Source organism: Heterodontus francisci, unplaced genomic scaffold (assembly GCF_036365525.1).
Source record: "Heterodontus francisci isolate sHetFra1 unplaced genomic scaffold, sHetFra1.hap1 HAP1_SCAFFOLD_1707, whole genome shotgun sequence".
Lineage (NCBI taxonomy): Eukaryota > Metazoa > Chordata > Chondrichthyes > Heterodontiformes > Heterodontidae > Heterodontus > Heterodontus francisci.
The window spans coordinates 1-22,314 of NW_027141041.1; the positions used below are offsets into that span (position 1 = coordinate 1).

The 22,314-nt window shown below is 45.6% G+C and overlaps 1 long non-coding RNA gene across 1 annotated transcript; it reads right to left on the minus strand.

The window, feature by feature from the left end:
* Positions 1–7: 7 nt before the first annotated feature.
* Positions 8–4,674, minus strand: LOC137361885 (uncharacterized). The gene is made up of 3 exons (XR_010972327.1): positions 4,604–4,674; positions 4,479–4,510; positions 8–853 (listed from the first exon to the last, which is right to left on the minus strand). It is a non-coding gene; the product is annotated as an uncharacterized lncRNA (long non-coding RNA).
* Between the last annotated feature and the right edge of the window lie 17,640 nt (positions 4,675–22,314).

Consider the following 22,314-nt stretch of genomic DNA (forward strand, 5'->3'; position numbering starts at 1 on the left):
CCCCGTTTACAAAGTCCCACATTTAAATAGTTCCCCCGTTTACAGAGTCCCACATTTAAATAGTTCCCCCGTTTACAGAGTCCCACATTTAAATAGTTCCCCCGGACTCTGTTCGACGGCGGCTGATGACGACACGCAAACATGGCGGCCGATGACGTCTCCTTCCCGCCAGGGCGTCAGTGTGAGCTCTGATTGGCTGCCTCTCCCCACGTGTCTGGAGATCAAGGGTCAGAAAAAAGGCGCCAGCCGAGATTCCCCGGTTTCGGGTGGGGTCGGCACCAGATTCTTAAAGGGACCCAACATGGAGAGACAGAGCGAGTAATAGAGAGGGAAATAGAAATATTCCCACTCCCCCTGGGTCACAAGGAGACAGGCAGAGATAGAAAGGATGTTGAGAGATACAGAGATAGGGATTTAAAGATGTGAAGAAACACAAGTTAGGAAGAAGGTTCAGGGAACAAGTTGCAGCAAGAGATGGAGAGAGAGAGAGAGAGAGAGAGAGGGGGAAATGTAGGGAATTACATTGACTGTCCTGGAGCAGCTCTTCCCAAACTATTCCCTTTGGGAGCAAACACTCCAACCCCCTCCCTCGTGGATAAAATAAATCCACAGACCCCCCCCCCGGAAAACATCAAATCAAAATAGTGCGGATACTGGAAATGTGAAATAAAAAGTGTGTTCGAAATACTGAGCATTTGCAGCACTTTGTTTTTCTATCAGCCCCGTTTTCTGCTCTGTATGTAGAAATGAATTTGACAATGACACATATCTATTTATTATTATTTTCCCTCCCTTGTCTGAGAATTCCACGCGGCCAAAAGATTCTCCCTCTGCATCGTCCGAAAAGATTCTCCTTGGGAATAAGAGAAATAAAATTGATTCAAACACAGCAAAGCATTTTTGAAGAGAAATAAAACACAGCGAGAGCCCAGAGCTCTTTCTCTCACACACTGACATAAAACAATCTCTCAGTGACTCCCCGTCTTCCAAATACATCCCTCGACACAGAGCCAGAGACTGGGAAGCGTGGATGTGTTTACCCTGTCCTTTCCTGCTCTCTCTCTCTCTATTTGTGTGTGTGTGTGTGTCTCTCTCTCTCTCTCAGCCTGCCTGTGTGTGTCTCTCTCTCACTCTCAGCCTGCCTGTGTGTCTCTCTCTCTCTCTCTCAGCCTGTCTGTGTGTGTGTCTGTCTCTCTCTCTCTCTCAGCCTGCCTGTGTGTCTCTCTCTCACTCTCAGCCTGCCTGTGTGTGTGTCTCTCTCTCACTCTCAGCCTGCCTGTGTGTGTGTCTCTCACTCTCAGCCTGTCTGTGTGTGTCTCTCTCTCCCTCTCTCAGCCTGTCTGTCTCTCTGTGTAATCTGCCAACTCCAGCACAGCAGGAGTCCAGGAATTGCCCAAGGTTACACAAACACTCTCTCAGCAACACCCAATTCCAGACAAATAAGAGTTATAAACCGAAGGATCAAAGGATTGAGACAGCAACCTCCACCTCTGTGTGTGTGTGCGTGTCAGTCTCTGTATCTCTCTCTGTTCCTATCTCATTCTCCCCCTGTCTCTCTCCCTATCTGATTCTCTCCCCCTCTGTCCATGATTCTGTCTCTCTCTCTCTCTCTCTCACACACCTTTTCTGCTTCTCTCTATTTCTCTCTCCCTCCATCTCTCCTTCTCCCTCTTTTTCTCTCTCTCCCTTTGTCGGTCTCTCTCCAGCTCCCTTTGTAGTCTATTTGTGTCCTCCTCAAAGTTTACTGTCTCTCTCTGTCTCTCTCTCCCCCTCACCCCAATGCACCAGTTAAGAATGTATTTGACCACGCCTCTGTTTATATGATACTCGGCCCTGTTTCTGGTATAAAAATGTTTAAAAAGTGTTTTAAAATGGGTGAAGTGTCTGTGGGATCCCCTCCATTTTATATGTACAGGTGGAACACCCTCTATTTTATACGTAGAGAGGTATCTCCCTCCATTTTATGTGTAGAGGGGGATTCTCCCTCCATTTTACGTGAAGGGGAGAATTCTCCCTCCATTTAACGTGCAGGGGGGTATTCTACCTCCATTTTACGTGAAGGGGGGATTTTCCCTCCATTTTACGTGAAGGGGTGGATTCTCCCTCCATTTTACGTGAAGGGGTGGATTCTCCCTCCATTTTACGTGAAGGGGTGGATTCTCCCTCCATTTTACGTGAAGGGGTGGATTCTCCCTCCATTTTACGTGAAGGGGAGAATTCTCCCTCCATTTAACGTGCAGGGGGGGATTCTACCTCCATTTTACATGAAGGGGGGATTTTCCCTCCATTTTACGTGAAGGGGTGGATTCTCCCTCCATTTTACGTGAAGGGGTGGATTCTCCCTCCATTTTACGTGAAGGGGTGGATTCTCCCTCCATTTTACGTGCAGGGGGGGATTCTCCCTCCATTTTACGTGCAGGGGGGGATTCTCCCTCCATTTTACATGCAGGGGGGGATTCTCCCTCCATTTTACATGCAGGGGGGGATTCTCCCTCCATTTTACATGCAGGGGGGGATTCTCCCTCCATTTTACATGCAGGGGGGGATTCTCCCTCCATTTTACATGCAGGGGGGGATTCTCCCTCCATTTTACGTGCAGGGGGGGATTCTCCCTCCATTTTACGTGCAGGGGGGGATTCTCCCTCCATTTTACGTGCAGGGGGGATTCTCCCTCCATTTTACGTGCAGGGGGGGATTCTCCCTCCATTTTACGTGCAGGGGGGGATTCTCCCTCCATTTTACGTGCAGGGGGGGATTCTCCCTCCATTTTACGTGCAGGGGGGGATTCTCCCTCCATTTTACGTGCAGGGGGGGATTCTCCCTCCATTTTACGTGCAGGGGGGGATTCTCCCTCCATTTTACGTGCAGGGGGGATTCTCCCTCCATTTAACGTGCAGGGGAGAATTCTCCCTCCATTTAACGTGCAGGGGGGATTTCTCCCTCCATTTAACGTGCAGGGGGGGATTCTCCCTCCATATTACGTGCAGGGGGGGATTCTACCTCCATTTTACGTGAAGGGGGGGATTCTCCCTCCATTTTATGTGCAGGGGGGATTCTACCTCCATTTTACGTGCAGGGCGGGAATTCTCCCTCCATTTTATGTGCAGGGCGGGATTTAAACGGAGCTTTACTCGGTTTCTAAACCGTGCGGTACGTTCTTCGAGAGTGTTCGACGGGACAGGGTAGACGTGGAGAAATGATTCCTTCCGAGTGTTTTTTTATACGCGATGAGGGTTTCTACCACCCTTTCAGGCTGTGAATTCCAGTTCCCTACCTGGGTGAAAAAATTAGCCCTCATCTCCCTTCCAATTACTTGAATTGTCTGCGAAGGGAAATGGGTCCTTCCTATCTATCCACTCTATCTCAGCCCATCGTCATTTTATACACTTCAATTAAATCTCGCCTCAGTTCCAAAGAAAACAATTCCAGCCTGTTCCAATCTTTCCTCCTATATGTCGTGGTCAAACTAGAGCTTTCTACAGTTCGAGCATAACCTCGCTGCTCTTATATTCTGTACATAAGCCAATAAAGGAAAGTTCAGTCGACAATCCGGCAGGAAAAACTATCAGCGGTCGTCACAGGGCAAGAGGAGTGTGAATGAGTAAACTTTGAACACAGCGGTGTGAATGAGTAAACTTTGAACACAGCGGTGTGAATGAGTAAACTTTGAACACAGCGGTGTGAATGAGTAAACTTTGAACACAGCGGTGTGAATGAGTAAACTTTGAACACACCGGTGAGAATGAGTAAACTTTGAACACACCGGTGTGAATGAGTAAACTTTGAACACACTGGTGAGAATGAGTAAACTTTGAACACACCGGTGCGAATGAGTAAACTTTGAACACAGCGGTGCGAATGAGTAAACTTTGAACACAGCGGTGCGAATGAGTAAACTTTAAACACAGCGGTGTGAATGAGTAAACTTTGAACACAGCGGTGTGAATGAGTAAACTTTGAACACACCGGTGTGAATGAGTAAACTTTGAACACAGCGGTGTGAATGAGTAAACTTTGAACACAGCGGTGTGAATGAGTAAACTTTGAACACAGCGGTGTGAATGAGTAAACTTTGAACACACCGGTGTGAATGAGTAAACTTTAAACACAGCGGTGTGAATGAGTAAACTTTGAACACACCGGTGTGAATGAGTAAACTTTAAACACAGCGGTGTGAATGAGTAAACTTTGAACACAGCGGTGCGAATGAGTAAACTTTGAACACAGCGGTGCGAATGAGTAAACTTTGAACACAGCGGTGCGAATGAGTAAACTTTGAACACAGCGGTGCGAATGAGTAAACTTTGAACACAGCGGTGCGAATGAGTAAACTTTGAACACAGCGGTGCGAATGAGTAAACTTTAAACACAGCGGTGTGAATGAGTAAACTTTAAACACAGCGGTGTGAATGAGTAAACTTTAAAACCACACAGAGTTTGTCACTAAGTCATGGAAAATACATTGCACTATTACTGACCTTTACTCCAGTCCCTCAATCTTACTTCATTTCTGGGGAGAGAGAATTGTTATCAGATTCACCCATCATTTCAAACACAAATATTAACTCCCGTTGTAGTCAGCGGGACGAGGTGCCGATCGTACCCGCGAATTGGATCCCGAATCCCCGCAGGATTTGGTGGTCCGACCCGATAGATTTCAAAGTCCCTCCCGGGCGGATCCCGAAGGTCCGAGATAGCGGAGAAAACCGAGTCTGAGCTCAGGCTTCCATGAAACCCATTGTAGTCAATGGGGGAACCGGACAGCGGGACGAGGTGCCGATCGTACCCGCGAATTGGATCCCGAATCCCCGCAGGATTTGGTGGTCCGACCCGATAGATTTCAAAGTCCCTCCCCGGGCGGATCCCGATCGTCCGAGATAGCGGAGAAAACCGAGTCTGAGCTCAGGCTCCATGAAACCCATTGTAGTCAATGGGGGAACCGGACAGCGGGACGAGGTACCGATCGTACCCGCGAATTGGATCCCGAATCCCCGCAGGATTTGGTGGTCCGACCCGATAGATTTGAAAGTCCCTCCCCGGGCGGATCCCGATCGTCCGACCGGCCTGGATCGAGCAGCGGCGGATGCCCCTGTCCTCACATAGACACAGGTACCGAGGAAGAGGGGAGGCTCTCCTTCTCCCTCTCCCTCTCCCCCGCCTCAACCCTCCCCAGGATGGGCTCTCAGACCCTGGCCGGACACCCGGACACCCATCAATGAACCACCGACCCAACCTTGCAAAAACATGCCGGGAAAGGTGCATGGAAACACGGCCTCCTCGGCAAAAACGCCCCGAACGCCGACTATTAAGCCCGGCAAGACTCATTGTAACCAACCGCAGTGAAAAGTTGTAGTGACAACTCATAAACCAATTGTAAAATGTGGACAAATCATTAACCAGTTTCTGCATTTGCATTTTGGTTAATGATTTCCCACTTCCAACTCTCTTCTTTTTTTTTTTTGGTTAATGAGTTGTCACTTCAACTTCTGACTGCGGTTCTTTCCAATGAGTTTTGCCGCTTTTAATAGGCAGCCCGGGGAAGGTTGATTTGCTTCATTATTTCCCCTTTCACACTGAGGTCTCTGGACATTATTGGACGGATTTTCTGGTTAACCATTTGCCCTTTCAGACTTAGTCTCTGGACATTATTTTCCACTTTCTGGTTAATGATTTCCCACTCAGAACTTTCTTTTGTGTTTTTTGGTTAATGATTTCCCCTTTCACACTGAGTCTCTGGACATACTTTTCCACTTTCTGGTTAATGATTTCCCACACGGATCTTCTTTTGTGTTTTTTGGTTAATGATTTCCCCTTTCACACTGAGTCTCTGGACATTATTTTCCACTTTCTGGTTAATGATTTCCCACTCAGAACTTTCTTTTGTGTTTTTTGGTTAATGATTTCTCCTTTCACACTGAGTCTCTGGACATTATTTTCCACTTTCTGGTTAATGATTTCCCACTTCCAACTTTTTTTTTGTGTTTTTTGCTTAATGATTCCTCTGTTTACTGGTTAATGATTTCCCCTTTCAAACTTAGTCTCTGGACATTATTTCCCACTTTCAAATCATAACCATTCCACACAAAATAGACAACTGGATTTCCCCAAGTCTGTTCGTTCATAGTGACTGGTTTGAGCAACACTTGTGATATACTAAAACAGATGATCTGAAGGAAGTAAAGAGGGGAAGAAAAGTCAGAAAACAGATTTAATGGTAAAGCTCACGATGCACACCACAGCCGATCAGCCGCATGATGCCCCAGCACAGGGGTCATGTGCTGATTCCCAGAATCGCTGGGCATAACTGCAGTGGCGCTAAATAGCGACACTTGTCCTCAACAGCAAAACCAAACCAGTAAATCTCTAACTGATTGGAGCCCTTCGATATCAGCAGGAATTGTGTCTCAAAGCTGATTAACTGGGGCCTGAATTTCCCTCCAAGTAGGAGCAGTAACCTGGGAGCAGCAGAAACAGCAGGTGTAGGTAAACAGTACACAGCATGATGTGGGAATTTGAAGCCTCCTATCTCAGCCCCCTTGTCACACTCTGTAGCCCTCTCTCTCCTCCCCTCTGCGCCTTCTCTGGTGTTGCAGTGTGGAGATACTTTCACTGCATGACCGTCCAATAGAACCTCTTGTTTCTCAATGCAAAGCACATTGTTCCTCCTTAGTTGTGAAGAATATTGAATGTACAGCAATGACTTGCAATGTGCAAACAATTCCAGAGGTTCGGGAATCTCCTGAAGGGTGCAATGTGTGGAGGTGTAGATTATTTGGAGAGTTTGGAAGAGTTAGGACTGTCTTCCTCTTTCCAGAGAAGGTGAAGAGGAGATTCAATAGAGGTGTTCAGAACCATGAGGGGTTTTGATAGAGTAAGTAATGAGACACTGTTTGCAGTGACAGGTGGGTCGGTAACCAGAGGGGCACAGATTTGAGATCATGGGCACAAGAACCAGTGTCCCCTCGTCCTTGTACCATCAGCTCATGGGAACAGCTTTTCTTTTGTCTACTTTACCTAAACATCTCTTCATTTTGTACACTTCTACCAAATCTGCCCTCAATTTCCTTTGCTCCAAGGAGAACAAACCACAGCTTCAACAACCTAACCATGTCGCTAAAATCTCTCATCCCTGGAACCATTCCAGTAAATCTCCTCTGCACCCTCGCAAGGACACTACATCCTTCCTCAAGTGTGGTGACCAGAACTGGACTCAATACTCCAGTTGGGGCCTAACTAGAGCTTTATAAAGATTCAGCATAACTTCCCATATTTTGTAGGCAGTGCCTCTATTTATGAAGCCCAAGATCTCACAGTTTTGCTAATCTCATATGTTTTGCTATTCCCATATTCTTTGCTACTGTTTCGAAGTACAGCCACTGCTGTAATGCAGCAAGTGTGGCAGCCAGTTTCTACAAGGCAAGATCCCACGAACAGACAACGTGCAGATCCTGCTGAAGTTGTTGTTGAATTTGTTGTTTTTTTCTCCTGCTGAAGTTGTTGTTGACTTTGTTGCTGCTTTCCCTGTTGAAGTTGTTCTTGCATTTGTTGCTGTTTATCCTGCTGAGGTTGTTGTTGAATTTTTTAATTTTTTCAAGTGCTTGTCACTATTACAATGTTAGAAAAGCTGCAGGCTGTTTGTGAACAGTAACATGCCACAAGCAGCAGTGTGATAACAGGCAGCTACCCCCCTCCCTTCCTCCCTCACTCACTCCCTCCCTCCACTCCTCTGATTCCATCCATGTTTCTCTCACTCTCCTGCCTCTCTCTCACTCACTCACTCACTCACTCCACTCAGAGAGAGAGAGAGAAATCCACTCTCCCAACTCACTCTCAGGTTAAAATGACTGCTGAACGTTTCATTTCAGCCTCCGGTTCAAGGCACTGCCCACAAACAGCAGCTTTATTGGGGCAATTGAAACAAGCCTTTAGACACCTTCACCTTTGCCCAGGTTTCATTTCCTCGCTGCCCCAGAGAGGAAAATGAAAACTGGGCCGCTGATACAAAGCGACACAACTCACGTGGAGCCACTGGGCTGCAGCCTGTGGACAAGGCCTCACTCTGTCCCCTCTGCAGGAAGGTCCTGTCCAAGGGATTGCTCATCGCCAAACTTTCCCTCTTTCCACCTTCACCATGCAGTTTTCACCATGAAAATTCCTCCAGGCAAAGAAGGAAAGAGAGAGAAACAAAAATAAAAAAAACACATTGCATTTTAAATCCAAAGCGAGGACATTTTAAAACGAATTCGCACAGCAAGAGCCCAGGGTTTCCTCTCTCAGTTCCAGAGACATCAGCAATATTCAAACTGAATCAAATCACAGTTTATAAAGCAGATTGAGAGAGAGAGAGAGAGATCTCCCCCTCACCCTCACCTCACACTGAAACAGACTGCTGGGCTGTCTCTCAATCTCTCTGCCTGCTAGAGCCTGTCCATTGATATGTTAATCCCAGGACAGAACCTTCCTGACTCTTCCAGTCCTTTCATATGTTAATCCCAGCACAGCAATTGCTTTCAGCTATCTCTTAGTTCACTTTAAAACCTTTAACTCTTTCCTTGCTGTTTGAAAATTGGAAAGACTGATCCAACACTCTCACCCACTAAAAACCTTGACACTAAACCCCACAAGACAGGACTGAGCAGATAATGGGGATTAATACTGAGGTTGTGTTTGGGGATTTTTAACTGACATCAGTGTGGATTTTAAAGTTTCTCTCCCCCCCCCCCCCCCACCTTCTCCCACTTCTAAAGTCTCTCAGGCTTCTTCTTGTTGTTGTGCACTGACAGCTTTTGCAGTGTCTAGTCCCTTGCAACTTTTTAATAAAATCTGTGGAACACAAATAAATGTCAAGTTTCTCCTACAAGCTGTTTTGTATTCCCTCTTCCACTGTCTCTCTCTCTCTGTCACTCCCTATATCTCTCTCTCAGGACTGGGCAGACACTGGGGATTGTTACTGAGCTTCTGTTGGCCAGTTTTACTAACATCAGTATGGAATGTAAAATCTGTGTGTGTGTGTGTGTGTGTGAGTGAAAATTCCTAAGGCAAGAGAGAGAGAAAATTGATTAAAAGGCATTGTTAAAGAAAATATCACAGCAAGAACCCAGGAATTGACTTTGGTTACACAGACACTCTCTCAGCAGCACGCAAATACAAACAAATCACAGCTAATAAACCAGAGACTAAAAGGGTTCAGACAGTTCCCTCCACCAGTGTGTGTCTGGCTCTGTATCTCTCTCTCTCTCCTGTCTCTCTCTCTCTCTCTGTCCATATCTGTTTTTGTCCTTCTATCTCATATGTGATGTTAACTGAAAATAGCTATGAAATATTTCTGTCTCACCATTTAAAAGTACAACAAATTGCACTGCTGTGTGTGTGTATTTTGACTATTAAAGATCCCACAAGCAGCAGTGTGATAACAGCCAGCTATCCCTCTTCTCCCCCTCTGATTCCCTCACTCTCCTGCATCTCTCTCCCTCCTGTTCCTCTCGCTCAGAGAGAGAAATCCACTCTGCGAACTGACTCTCAAGTTAAAATGGCTGCCGGATGTTTCATGTCACCCTCAGATTTACAAAATTCTTGATAAAAACACTGAGGAATCCACACTCAGACCCTCAGGAAGCTGAATTTTAAAGTGTTCTCATTGTTGTCATGTTGGAAAATTCTGCAAGCTCTTTGTACACAGCAAGATCCCACAAGCAGCAGTGTGATAACAGCCAGCTATTCCTACTCTCCCCCTCTGACGCCCTCACTCTCCTGCATCTCTCTCCCTCCTGTTCCTCTCACTCAGAGAGAAATCCACTCTGCGAACTGACTCTCAAGCTAAAATGGCTGCCGTATGTTTCATTTCACCCTCAGATTTACAATATTGTTGTTAAAAACACCAAGGAATCCACACTCAGACCCTCAGGAAGCTGAATTTTAAAGTGTTCTCATTGTTGTCATGTAGGAAAATTGTTCAGGCTATTTGTACACAGCAAGATCCCAAAAGAAGTAAAATGATAACAGCCAGCTATCCCTCCTCTCCCCTTCTGATTCCCTCACTCTCCTGCGTCTCTCTCCCTCCTGTTCATCTCACTCAGAGAGGGAGAGAAATCCACTCTGCGAACTGACTCTCAAGCTAAAATGGCTGCCGGATGTTTCATGTCACCCTCAGATTTACCAAATTCTTGATAAAAACACTGAGGAATCCACACTCAGACCCTCAGAAAGCTGAATTTTAAAGTGTTCTCATTGTTGTCATGTAGGAAATGTGCAGGGCAAGATCCCACAAGCAGCAGTGTGATAACAGCCAGCTATCCCTCCTCTCCCTCTCTGATTCCCTCACTCTCCTGCATCTCTCTCCCTCCTGTTTGTCTCACTCAGAGAGGGAGAGAAATCCACTCTGCGAACTGACTCTCAAGCTAAAATGGCTGCCGGATGTTTCATTTCACCCTCAGATTTCCAAAATTGTTGTTAAAAACAACAAGGAACCCACACTCAGTCCCTCAGGAGGCAGAATTTTAAAGTGTTCTCATTGTTGTCATGTAGGAAATGTGCAGGGCATTTGTACACAGCAAGATCCCACAAGCAGCAGTGTGATAACAGCCAGCTATCCCTCTTCTCCCCCTCTGATTCCCTCACTCTCCTGCATCTCTCTCCCTCCTGTTCCTCTCACTCAGAGAGAGAAATCCACTCTGTGAACTCGGTCTGAAGCTAAAATGGCTGCAGTATGTTTCATTTCACCCTCAGATTCACAAAATTGTTGTTAAAAACACCGAGGAATCCACACTCAGACCCTCAGGAAGCTGAATTTTAAAGTGTTCTCATTGTTGTCATGTAGGGAAACTGTGCAGGCTATTTGTACACAGCAAGATCCCAAAAGAAGCAAAATGATAACAGCCAGCAATCCCTCCTCTCCCCTTCTGATTCCCTCACTGTCCTGCATCTCTCTCCCTCCTGTTCCTCTCACTCAGAGAGAGAAATCCACTCTGCGAACTGACTCTCAAGCTAAAATGGCTGCCGTATGTTTCATTTCACCCTCAGATTCACAAAATTCTTGTTAAAAACACCCAGGAATCCACACTCAGACCCTCAGGAAGATGAATTTTAAAGTGTTCTCATTGTTGTCATGTAGGAAAATTCTGCAAGCTCTTTGTACACAGCAAGATCCCACAAGCAGCAGTGTGATAACAGCCAGCTATCCCTCCTCTCCCCTTCTGATTCCCTCACTCTCCTGCATCTCTCTCCCTCCTGTTCATCTCACTCAGAGAGGGAGAGAAATCCACTCTGCGAACTGACTCTCAAGCTAAAATGGCTGCCGGATGTTTCATGTCACCCTCAGATTTACCAAATTCTTGATAAAAACACTGAGGAATCCACACTCAAACCCTCAGGAAGCTGAATGTTAAAGTGTTCTCATTGTTGTCATGTAGGAAATGTTCAGGGCATTTGTACACAGCAAGATCCCAAAAGCAGCAGTGTGATAACAGGCAGCTATCCCTCCTCTCCCCCTCTGATTCCCTCACTCTCCTGCCTGTCCGTCTCACTCAGAGAGGGCGAGAAATCCACTCTGCGAACTGACTCTCAAGTTAAAATGGCTGCCGTATGTTTCATTTCACCCTCAGATTCAGAGAATTCTTGTTAAAAACACCCAGGAATCCACACTCAGACCCTCAGGAAGCAGAATTTTAAAGTGTTCTCATTGTTGTCATTTAGGAAAATTCTGCAGGCTATTTGTACACAGCAAGATCCCAAAAGAAGCAAAATGATAACAGCCAGCAATCCCTCCTCTCCCCTTCTGATTCCCTCAGTCTCCTGCGTCTCTCTCCCTCCTGTTCCTCTCACTCAGAGAGAGAAATCCACTCTGCGAACTGACTCAAGCTAAAATGGCTGCCGTATGTTTCATTTCACCCTCAGATTCAGAGAATTCTTGTTAAAAACACCCAGGAATCCACACTCAGACCCTCAGGAAGCTGAATTTTAAAGTGTTCTCATTGTTGTCATTTAGGAAAATTCTGCAGGCTATTTGTACACAGCAAGATCCCAAAAGAAGCAAAATGATGACAGCCAGCAATCCCTCCTCTCCCCCTCTGACACCCTCACTCTCCTGCATCTCTCTCCCTCCTTTTCCTCTCACTCAGAGAGAGAAATCCACTCTGCGAACTCACTCTCAAGCTAAAATGGCTGCCGTATGTTTAATTTCACCCTCAGATTCTCAAAATTCTTGTAAAAACACTGAGGAATCCACACTCAGTCCCTCAGGAAGCTGAATTTTAAAGTGTTCTCATTGTTGTCATGTAGGAAAATTCTGCAAACTATTTGTACACAGCAAGATCCCACAAGCAGCAGTGTGATAACAGCCAGCAATCCCTCCTCTCCCCCTCTGACACCCTCACTCTCCTGCATCTCTCTCCCTCCTGTTCCTCTCACTCAGAGAGAGAAATCCACTCTGCGAACTGACTCTCAAGCTAAAATGGCTGCCGTATGTTTCATTTCACCCTCAGATTCACAAAATTGTTGTTAAAAACACCCAGGAATCCACACTCAGACCCTCAGGAAGCTGAATTTTAAAGTGTTCTCATTGTTGTCATGTAGGAAATGTTCAGGGCTTTTGTACACAGCAAGATCCCACAAGCAGCAGTCTGACAGCAGCCAGCTATCCCCCCTCTCCCGCTCTGATTCCCTCACTCTCCTGCGTCTCTCTCCCTCCTGTTCCTCTCACTCAGAGAGAGAAATCCACTCTGCGAACTGACTCTCAAGCTAAAATGGCTGCCGTATGTTTCATTTCACCCTCAGATTTACAAAATTGTTGTTAAAAACACCAAGGAATCCACACTCAGACCCTCAGGAAGCTGAATTTTAAAGTGTTGTCATTGTTGTCATGTAGGAAAATTCTGCAAGCTCTTTGTACACAGCAAGATCCCAAAAGCAGCAGTGTGATAACAGCCAGCTATCCCTCCTCTTCCACTCTGATTCCCTCACTCTCCTGCGTCTCTCTCCCTCCTGTTAGTCTCAGAGCGAGAGAGAGAGAAATCCACTCTGCGAACTGACTCTGAAGCGTAAATGGCTGCCATACGTTTCATTTCACCCTCAGATTCACAAAATTCTTGTTAAAAACACTGAGGAATCCACACTCAGACCCTCAGGAAGCTGAATTTTAAAGTGTTCTCATTGTTGTCATGTAGGAAAATTGTTCAGGCTATTTGTACACAGCAAGATCCCAAAAGAAGTAAAATGATAACAGCCAGCTATCCCTCCTCTCCCCTTCTGATTCCCTCACTCTCCTGCATCACTCTCCCTCCTGTTCCTCTCACTCAGAGAGAGAAATCCACTCTGCGAACTGACTCTCAAGCTAAAATGGCTGCCGTATGTTTTATTTCACCCTCAGATTCGGAGAATTATTTTAAAAACACTGAGGAATCCACACTCAGACCCTCAGGAAGCTGAATTTTAAAGTGTTCTCATTGTTGTCATGTAGGAAATGCAACAGGAGATTTGTACACAGCAAGATCCCAAAAGCAGCAGTGTGATAGCAGCCAGCTATCCCTCCTCTCCCCCTCTGATTCCCTCACTCTCCTGCGTCTCTCTCCCTCCTGTTCCTCTCACTCAGAGTGAGAAATCCACTCTGCGAACTGACTCTCAAGCTAAAATGGCTGCCGTATGTTTCATTTCACCCTCAGATTCACAAAATTCTTGTAAAAACACTGAGGAATCCACACTCAGACCATCAGGAAGCTAAATTTTAAAGTGTTGTCATTGTTGTCATGTAGGAAATGTTCAGGGCTTTTGTACACAGCAAGATCCCACAAGCAGCAGTCTGATAGCAGCCAGCTATCCCCCCTCTCCCGCTCTGATTCCCTCACTCTCCTGCGTCTCTCTCCCTCCTGTTCCTCTCACTCAGAGAGAGAAATCCACTCTGCGAACTGACTCTCAAGCTAAAATGGCTGCCGTATGTTTCATTTCACCCTCAGATTCAGAGAAATCTTGTAAAAACACCAAGGAATCCACACTCAGACCCTCAGGAAGCTGAATTTTAAAATGGTCTCATTGTTGTTATGTAGGAAAATTCTGCAGGCTATTTATGCACAGCAAGATCCCAAAAGAAGCAAAATGATAACAGCCAGCTATCCCTCCTCTCCCCTTCTGATTCCCTCACTCTCCTGCATCACTCTCCCTCCTGTTCCTCACACTGAGAGGGAGAAATCCACTCTGCAAACTCACTCTCAAGCTAAAATGGCTGCCGTATGTTTCATTTCACCCTCAGCTTCAGAAAATTCTGGTAAAAACACCAAGGAATCCACACTCAGACCCTCAGGAAGCTAAATTTTAAAGTGTTGTCATTGTTGTCATGTAGGAAATGTTCAGGGCTTTTGTACACAGCAAGATCCCACAAGCAGCAGTCTGATAGCAGCCAGCTATCCCCCCTCTCCCGCTCTGATTCCCTCACTCTCCTGCGTCACTCTCCCTCCTGTTCCCCTCACTCAGAGTGAGAAATCCACTCTGCGAACTGACTCTCAAGCTAAAATGGCTGCCGTATGTTTCATTTCACCCTCAGATTCACAAAATTCTTGTGAAAACTCCAAGGAATCCACACTCAGACCCTCAGGAAGCTGAATTTTAAAGTGTTCTCATTGTTGTCATGTAGGAAAATTTTGCAGGCTATTTGTACACAGCAAGATCCCAAAAGAAGTAAAATGATAACAGCCAGCAATCCCTCCTCTCCCCTTCTGATTCCCTCACTCTCCTGCGTCTCTCTCCCTCCTTCTCCTCTCACTCAGAGAGGGAGAGAAATCCACTCTGCGAACTGACTCTCAAGCTAAAATGGCTGCCGTATGTTTCATTTCACCCTCAGATTTACAAATTTGTTGTTAAAAACACCAAGGAATCCACACTCAGACCCTCAGGAAGCTGAATTTTAAAGTGTTCTCATTGTTGTCATGTAGGAAAATTGTGCAGGCTATTTGTACACAGCAAGATCCCAAAAGAAGCAAAATGATAACAGCCAGCAATCCCTCCTCTCCCCCTCTGACACCCTCACTCTCCTGCATCTCTCTCCCTCCTGTTCCTCTCACTCAGAGAGAGAAATCCACTCTGCGAACACACTCTCAAGCTAAAATGGCTGCCGTATGTTTCATTTCACCCTCAGATTCAGAAAATTCTTGCAAAAACTCCAAGGAATCCACACTCAGACCCTCAGGAAGCTGAATTTTAAAGTGTGCTCATTGTTGTCATGCAGGAAATGTGCAGGGCATTTGTACACAGCAAGATCCCAAAAGCAGCAGTGTGAGAACAGCCAGCTATCCCTCCTCTCCCCCTCTGATTCCCTCACTCTCCTGCCTGTCCGTCTCAATCGGAGAGGGCGAGAAATCCACTCTGCGAACTGACTCTCAAGTTAAAATGGCTGCCGTATGTTTCATTTCACCCTCAGATTCAGAGAATTCTTGTAAAAACACCAAGGAATCCACACTCAGACCCTCAGGAAGATGAATTTTAAAGTGTTCTCAATGTTGTCATGTAGGAAAATTGTGCAGGCTATTTGTACACAGCAAGATCCCAAAAGAAGCAAAATGATAACAGCCAGCTATCCCTCCTCTCCCCTTCTGATTCCCTCACTCTCCTGCGTCTCTCTCCCTCCTGTTCATCTCACTCAGAGAGGGAGAGAAATCCACTCTGCGAACTGACTCTCAAGCTAAAATGGCTGCCGGATGTTTCATGTCACCCTCAGATTTACCAAATTCTTGATAAAAACACTGAGGAATTCACACTCAAACCCTCAGGAAGCTGAATGTTAAAGTGTTCTCATTGTTGTCATGTAGGAAATGTTCAGGGCATTTGTACACAGCAAGATCCCAAAAGCAGCAGTGTGATAACAGGCAGCTATCCCTCCTCTCCCCCTCTGATTCCCTCACTCTCCTGCCTGTCCGTCTCACTCAGAGAGGGCGAGAAATCCACTCTGCGAACTGACTCTCAAGCTAAAATGGCTGCCGTATGTTTCATTTCACCCTCAGATTCACAAAATTCTTGTAAAAACACTGAGGAATCCACACTCAGACCCTCAGGAAGCTGAATTTTAAAGTGTCCTCATTGTTGTCATGTAGGAAAATTGTGCAGGCTATTTGTACACAGCAAGATCCCAAAAGAAGCAGTGTGATAACAGCCTGCTATCCCTCCTCTCCCTCTCTGATTCCCTCACTCTCCTGTTTGTCTCACTCAGAGAGGGAGAGAAATCCACTCTGTGAACTGACTCTCAAGCTAAAATGGCTGCCGTATGTTTCATTTCACCCTCAGATTTACAAAATTGTTGTTAAAAACACCCAGGAATCCACACTCAGACCCTCAGGAAGCTGAATTTTAAAGTGTTCTCATTGTTGTCATGTAGGAAATGTGCAGGGCATTTGTACACAGCAAGATCCCAAAAGAAGCAGTGTGATAACAGCCAGCTATCCCTCCTCTTCCCCTCTGATTCCCTCACTCTCCTGCATCTCTCTCCCTCCTGTTCCTCTCACTCAGAGAGAGAAATCCACTCTGCGAACTCACTCTCAAGCTAAAATGGCTGCCGTATGTTTCATTTCACCCTCAGATTTACAAAATTGTTGTTAAAAACACTCAGGAATCCACACTCAGACCCTCAGGAAGCTGAATTTTAAAATGTTCTCATTGTTGTCATGTAGGGAAACTGTGCAGGCTATTGGTACACAGCAAGATCCCAAAAGAAGCAAAATGATAACAGCCAGCAATCCCTCCTCTCCCCTTCTGATTCCCTCACTCTCCTGCATCACTCTCCCTCCTGTTCCTCTCACTCAGAGAGAAATCCACTCTGCGAACTGACTCTCAAGCTAAAATGGCTGCCGGATGTTTCATTTCACCCTCAGATTTCCAAAATTGTTGTTAAAAACACCAAGGAATCCACACTCAGTCCCTCAGGAGGCAGAATTTTAAAGTGTTCTCATTGTTGTCATGTAGGAAATGTGCAGGGCATTTGTACACAGCAAGATCCCACAAGCAGCAGTGTGATAACAGCCAGCTATCCCTCTTCTCCCCCTCTGATTTCCTCACTCTCCTGCATCTCTCTCCCTCCTGTTCCTCTCACTCAGAGAGAGAAATCCACTCTGTGAACTGACTCTCAAGTTAAAATGGCTGCCGTATGTTTCATTTCACCCTCAGATTCACAAAATTCTTGTAAAAACACTAAGGAATCCACACTCAGACCCTCAGGAAGCTGAATTTTAAAGTGTTCTCATTGTTGTCATGTAGGAAATGCAACAGGAGATTTGTACACAGCAAGATCCCAAAAGCAGCAGTGTAATAACAGCCAGCAATCCCTTCTGATTCCCTCACTCTCCTGCATCTCTCTCCCTCCTTTTCCTCTCACTCACAGAGAAATCCACTCTGCGAACTGACTCTCAAGCTAAAATGGCTGCCGTATGTTTCATTTCACCCTCAGATTTACAAATTTGTTGTTAAAAACACCAAGGAATCCACACTCAGACCCTCAGGAAGCTGAATTTTAAAGTGTTCTCATTGTTGTCATGTAGGAAATGTTCAGGGCATTTGTACACAGCAAGATCCCAAAAGCAGCAGTGTGATAACAGCCAGCTATCCCTCCTCTCCCCTCTGATTCCCTCACTCTCCCTCCTGTTCCTCTCAGTCAGAGAGGGAGAGAAATCCACTCTGCGAACTCACTCTCAAGCTAAAATGGCTGCCGTATGTTTCATTTCACCCTCAGATTCACAAACTTCTTGTAAAAACACTGAGGAATCCACACTCAGACCCTCAGGAAGCTGAATTTTAAAGTGTCCTCATTGTTGTCATGTAGGAAAATTGTGCAGGCTATTTGTTCACAGCAAGATCCCAAAAGAAGCAAAATGATAACAGCCAGCAATCCCTCCTCTCCCCTTCTGATTCCCTCAGTCTCCTGCGTCTCTCTCCCTCCTGTTCCTCTCACTCAGAGAGAGAAATCCACTCTGCGAACTCACTCTCAAGCTAAAATGGCTGCCGTATATTTCATTTCACCCTCAGATTCAGAGAATTCTTTAAAAACACTGAGGAATCCACACTCAGACCCTCAGGAAGCTGAATTTTAAAGTGTTCTCATTGTTGTCATGTAGGAAAATTGTTCAGGCTATTTGTACACAGCAAGATCCCAAAAGCAGCAGTGTGATAACAGCCAGCTATCCCTCCTCTCCCCCTCTGATTCCCTCACTCTCCTGCATCTCTCTCCCTCCTGTTCCTCTCACTCAGAGAGAGAAATCCACTCTGCGAAATGACTCTCAAGCTAAAATGGCTGCCGTATGTTTCATTTCACCCTCAGATTTACAAATTTGTTGTTAAAAACACGAAGGAATCCACACTCAGACCCTCAGGAAGCTGAATTTTAAAGTGTTCTCATTGTTGTCATGTAGGGAAACTGTGCAGGCTATTTGTACACAGCAAGATCCCAAAAGAAGCAAAATGATAACAGCCAGCAATCCCTCCTCTCCCCTTCTGATTCCCTCACTCTCCTGCATCACTCTCCCTCCTGTTCCTCTCACTCAGAGAGAAATCCACTCTGCGAACTGACTCTCAAGCTAAAATGGCTGCCGTATGTTTCATTTCACCCTCAGATTTACAAATTTGTTGTTAAAAACACCAAGGAATCTACACTCAGACCCTCAGGAAGCTGAATTTTAAAGTGTTGTCATTGTTGTCATGTAGGAAAATTGTTCAGGCTATTTGTACACAGCAAGATCCCAAAAGAAGTAAAATGATAACAGCCAGCTATCCCTCCTCTCCCCTTCTGATTCCCTCACTCTCCTGCGTATCTCTCCCTCCTGTTCCTCTCACTCCGAGAGAGAAATCCACTCTGCGAACTGACTCTCAAGCTAAAATGGCTGCCGTATGTTTCATTTCACGCACAGATTCAGAAAATTCTTGTAAAAACACCCAGGAATCCACACTCAGACCCTCAGGAAGCTGAATTTTAAAGTGTTCTCATTGTTGTCATGTAGGAAATGCAACAGGAGATTTGTACACAGCAAGATCCCAAAAGCAGCAGTGTAATAACAGCCAGCCATCCCTTCTGATTCCCTCACTCTCCTGCATCTCTCTCCCTCCTTTTCCTCTCACTCAGAGAAATCCACTCTGCGAACTGACTCTCAAGCTAAAATGGCTGCCGTATGTTTCATTTCACCCTCAGATTTACAAATTTGTTGTTAAAAACACCAAGGAATCCACACTCAGACCCTCAGGAAGCTGAATTTTAAAGTGTTCTCATTGTTGTCATGTAGGAAATGTTCAGGGCATTTGTACACAGCAAGATCCCAAAAGCAGCAGTGTGATAACAGCCAGCTATCCCTCCTCTCCCCTCTGATTCCCTCACTCTCCCTCCTGTTCCTCTCAGTCAGAGAGGGAGAGAAATCCACTCTGCGAACTCACTCTCAAGCTAAAATGGCTGCCGTATGTTTCATTTCACCCTCAGATTCACAAACTTCTTGTAAAAACACTGAAGAATCCACACTCAGACCCTCAGGAAGCTGAATTTTAAAGTGTCCTCATTGTTGTCATGTAGGAAAATTGTGCAGGCTATTTGTTCACAGCAAGATCCCAAAAGAAGCAAAATGATAACAGCCAGCAATCCCTCCTCTCCCCTTCTGATTCCCTCAGTCTCCTGCGTCTCTCTCCCTCCTGTTCCTCTCACTCAGAGAGAGAAATCCACTCTGCGAACTGACTCTCAAGCTAAAATGGCTGCCGTATGTTTCATTTCACCCTCAGATTTACAAAATTCTTTTTAAAAACACCAAGGAATCCACACTCAGACCCTCAGGAAGCTGAATTTTAAAGTGTGCTCATTGTTGTCATGTAGGAAATTTGCAGGGCAAGATCCCACAAGCAGCAGTGTGATAACAGCCAGCTATCCCTCCTCTCCCTCTCTGATTCCCTCACTCTCCTGTTTGTCTCACTCAGAGAGGGAGAGAAATCCACTCTGCGAACTGACTCTGAAGCTAAAATGGCTGCCATATGTTTCATTTCACCCTCAGATTCACAGAATTCTTGTTAAAACACCAAGGAATCCACACTCAGACCCTCAGGAGGCTGAATTTTAAAGTGTCCTCATTGTTGTCATGTAGGAAAATTGTGCAGGCTATTTGTTCACAGCAAGATCCCAAAAGAAGCAAAATGATAACAGCCAGCAATCCCTCCTCTCCCCTTCTGATTCCCTCACTCTCCTGCGTCTCTCTCCCTCCTGTTCCTCTCACTCAGAGAGAGAAATCCACTCTGCGAACTCACTCTCAAGCTAAAATGGCTGCCGTATGTTTCATTTCACGCACAGATTCAGAAAATTCTTGTAAAAACACCCAGGAATCCACACTCAGACCCTCAGGAAGCTGAATTTTAAAGTGTTCTCATTGTTGTCATGTAGGAAATGCAACAGGAGATTTGTACACAGCAAGATCCCAAAAGCAGCAGTGTAATAACAGCCAGCAATCCCTTCTGATTCCCTCACTCTCCTGCATCTCTCTCCCTCCTTTTCCTCTCACTCACAGAGAAATCCACTCTGCGAACTGACTCTCAAGCTAAAATGGCTGCCGTATGTTTCATTTCACCCTCAGATTTACAAATTTGTTGTTAAAAACACCCAGGAATCCACACTCAGACCCTCAGGAAGCTGAATTTTAAAGTGTTCTCATTGTTGTCATGTAGGAAATGCAACAGGAGATTTGTACACAGCAAGATCCCAAAAGCAGCAGTGTAATAACAGCCAGCAATCCCTTCTGATTCCCTCACTCTCCTGCATCTCTCTCCCTCCTTTTCCTCTCACTCACAGAGAAATCCACTCTGCGAACTGACTCTCAAGCTAAAATGGCTGCCGTATGTTTCATTTCACCCTCAGATTTACAAATTTGTTGTTAAAAACACCCAGGAATCCACACTCAGACCCTCAGGAAGCTGAATTTTAAAGTGTTCTCATTGTTGTCATGTAGGAAATGCAACAGGAGATTTGTACACAGCAAGATCCCAAAAGCAGCAGTGTAATAACAGCCAGCAATCCCTTCTGATTCCCTCACTCTCCTGCATCTCTCTCCCTCCTTTTCCTCTCACTCACAGAGAAATCCACTCTGCGAACTGACTCTCAAGCTAAAATGGCTGCCGTATGTTTCATTTCACCCTCAGATTTACAAATTTGTTGTTAAAAACACCAAGGAATCCACACTCAGACCCTCAGGAAGCTGAATTTTAAAGTGTTCTCATTGTTGTCATGTAGGAAATGCAACAGGAGATTTGTACACAGCAAGATCCCAAAAGCAGCAGTGTAATAACAGCCAGCAATCCCTTCTGATTCCCTCACTCTCCTGCATCTCTCTCCCTCCTTTTCCTCTCACTCACAGAGAAATCCACTCTGCGAACTGACTCTCAAGCTAAAATGGCTGCCGTATGTTTCATTTCACCCTCAGATTTACAAATTTGTTGTTAAAAACACCAAGGAATCCACACTCAGACCCTCAGGAAGCTGAATTTTAAAGTGTTCTCATTGTTGTCATGTAGGAAATGTTCAGGGCATTTGTACACAGCAAGATCCCAAAAGCAGCAGTGTGATAACAGCCAGCTATCCCTCCTCTCCCCTCTGATTCCCTCACTCTCCCTCCTGTTCCTCTCAGTCAGAGAGGGAGAGAAATCCACTCTGCGAACTCACTCTCAAGCTAAAATGGCTGCCGTATGTTTCATTTCACCCTCAGATTCACAAACTTCTTGTAAAAACACTGAGGAATCCACACTCAGACCCTCAGGAAGCTGAATTTTAAAGTGTCCTCATTGTTGTCATGTAGGAAAATTGTGCAGGCTATTTGTTCACAGCAAGATCCCAAAAGAAGCAAAATGATAACAGCCAGCAATCCCTCCTCTCCCCTTCTGATTCCCTCAGTCTCCTGCGTCTCTCTCCCTCCTGTTCCTCTCACTCAGAGAGAGAAATCCACTCTGCGAACTCACTCTCAAGCTAAAATGGCTGCCGTATATTTCATTTCACCCTCAGATTCAGAGAATTCTTTAAAAACACTGAGGAATCCACACTCAGACCCTCAGGAAGCTGAATTTTAAAGTGTTCTCATTGTTGTCATGTAGGAAAATTGTTCAGGCTATTTGTACACAGCAAGATCCCAAAAGCAGCAGTGTGATAACAGCCAGCTATCCCTCCTCTCCCCCTCTGATTCCCTCACTCTCCTGCATCTCTCTCCCTCCTGTTCCTCTCACTCAGAGAGAGAAATCCACTCTGCGAAATGACTCTCAAGCTAAAATGGCTGCCGTATGTTTCATTTCACCCTCAGATTTACAAATTTGTTGTTAAAAACACGAAGGAATCCACAC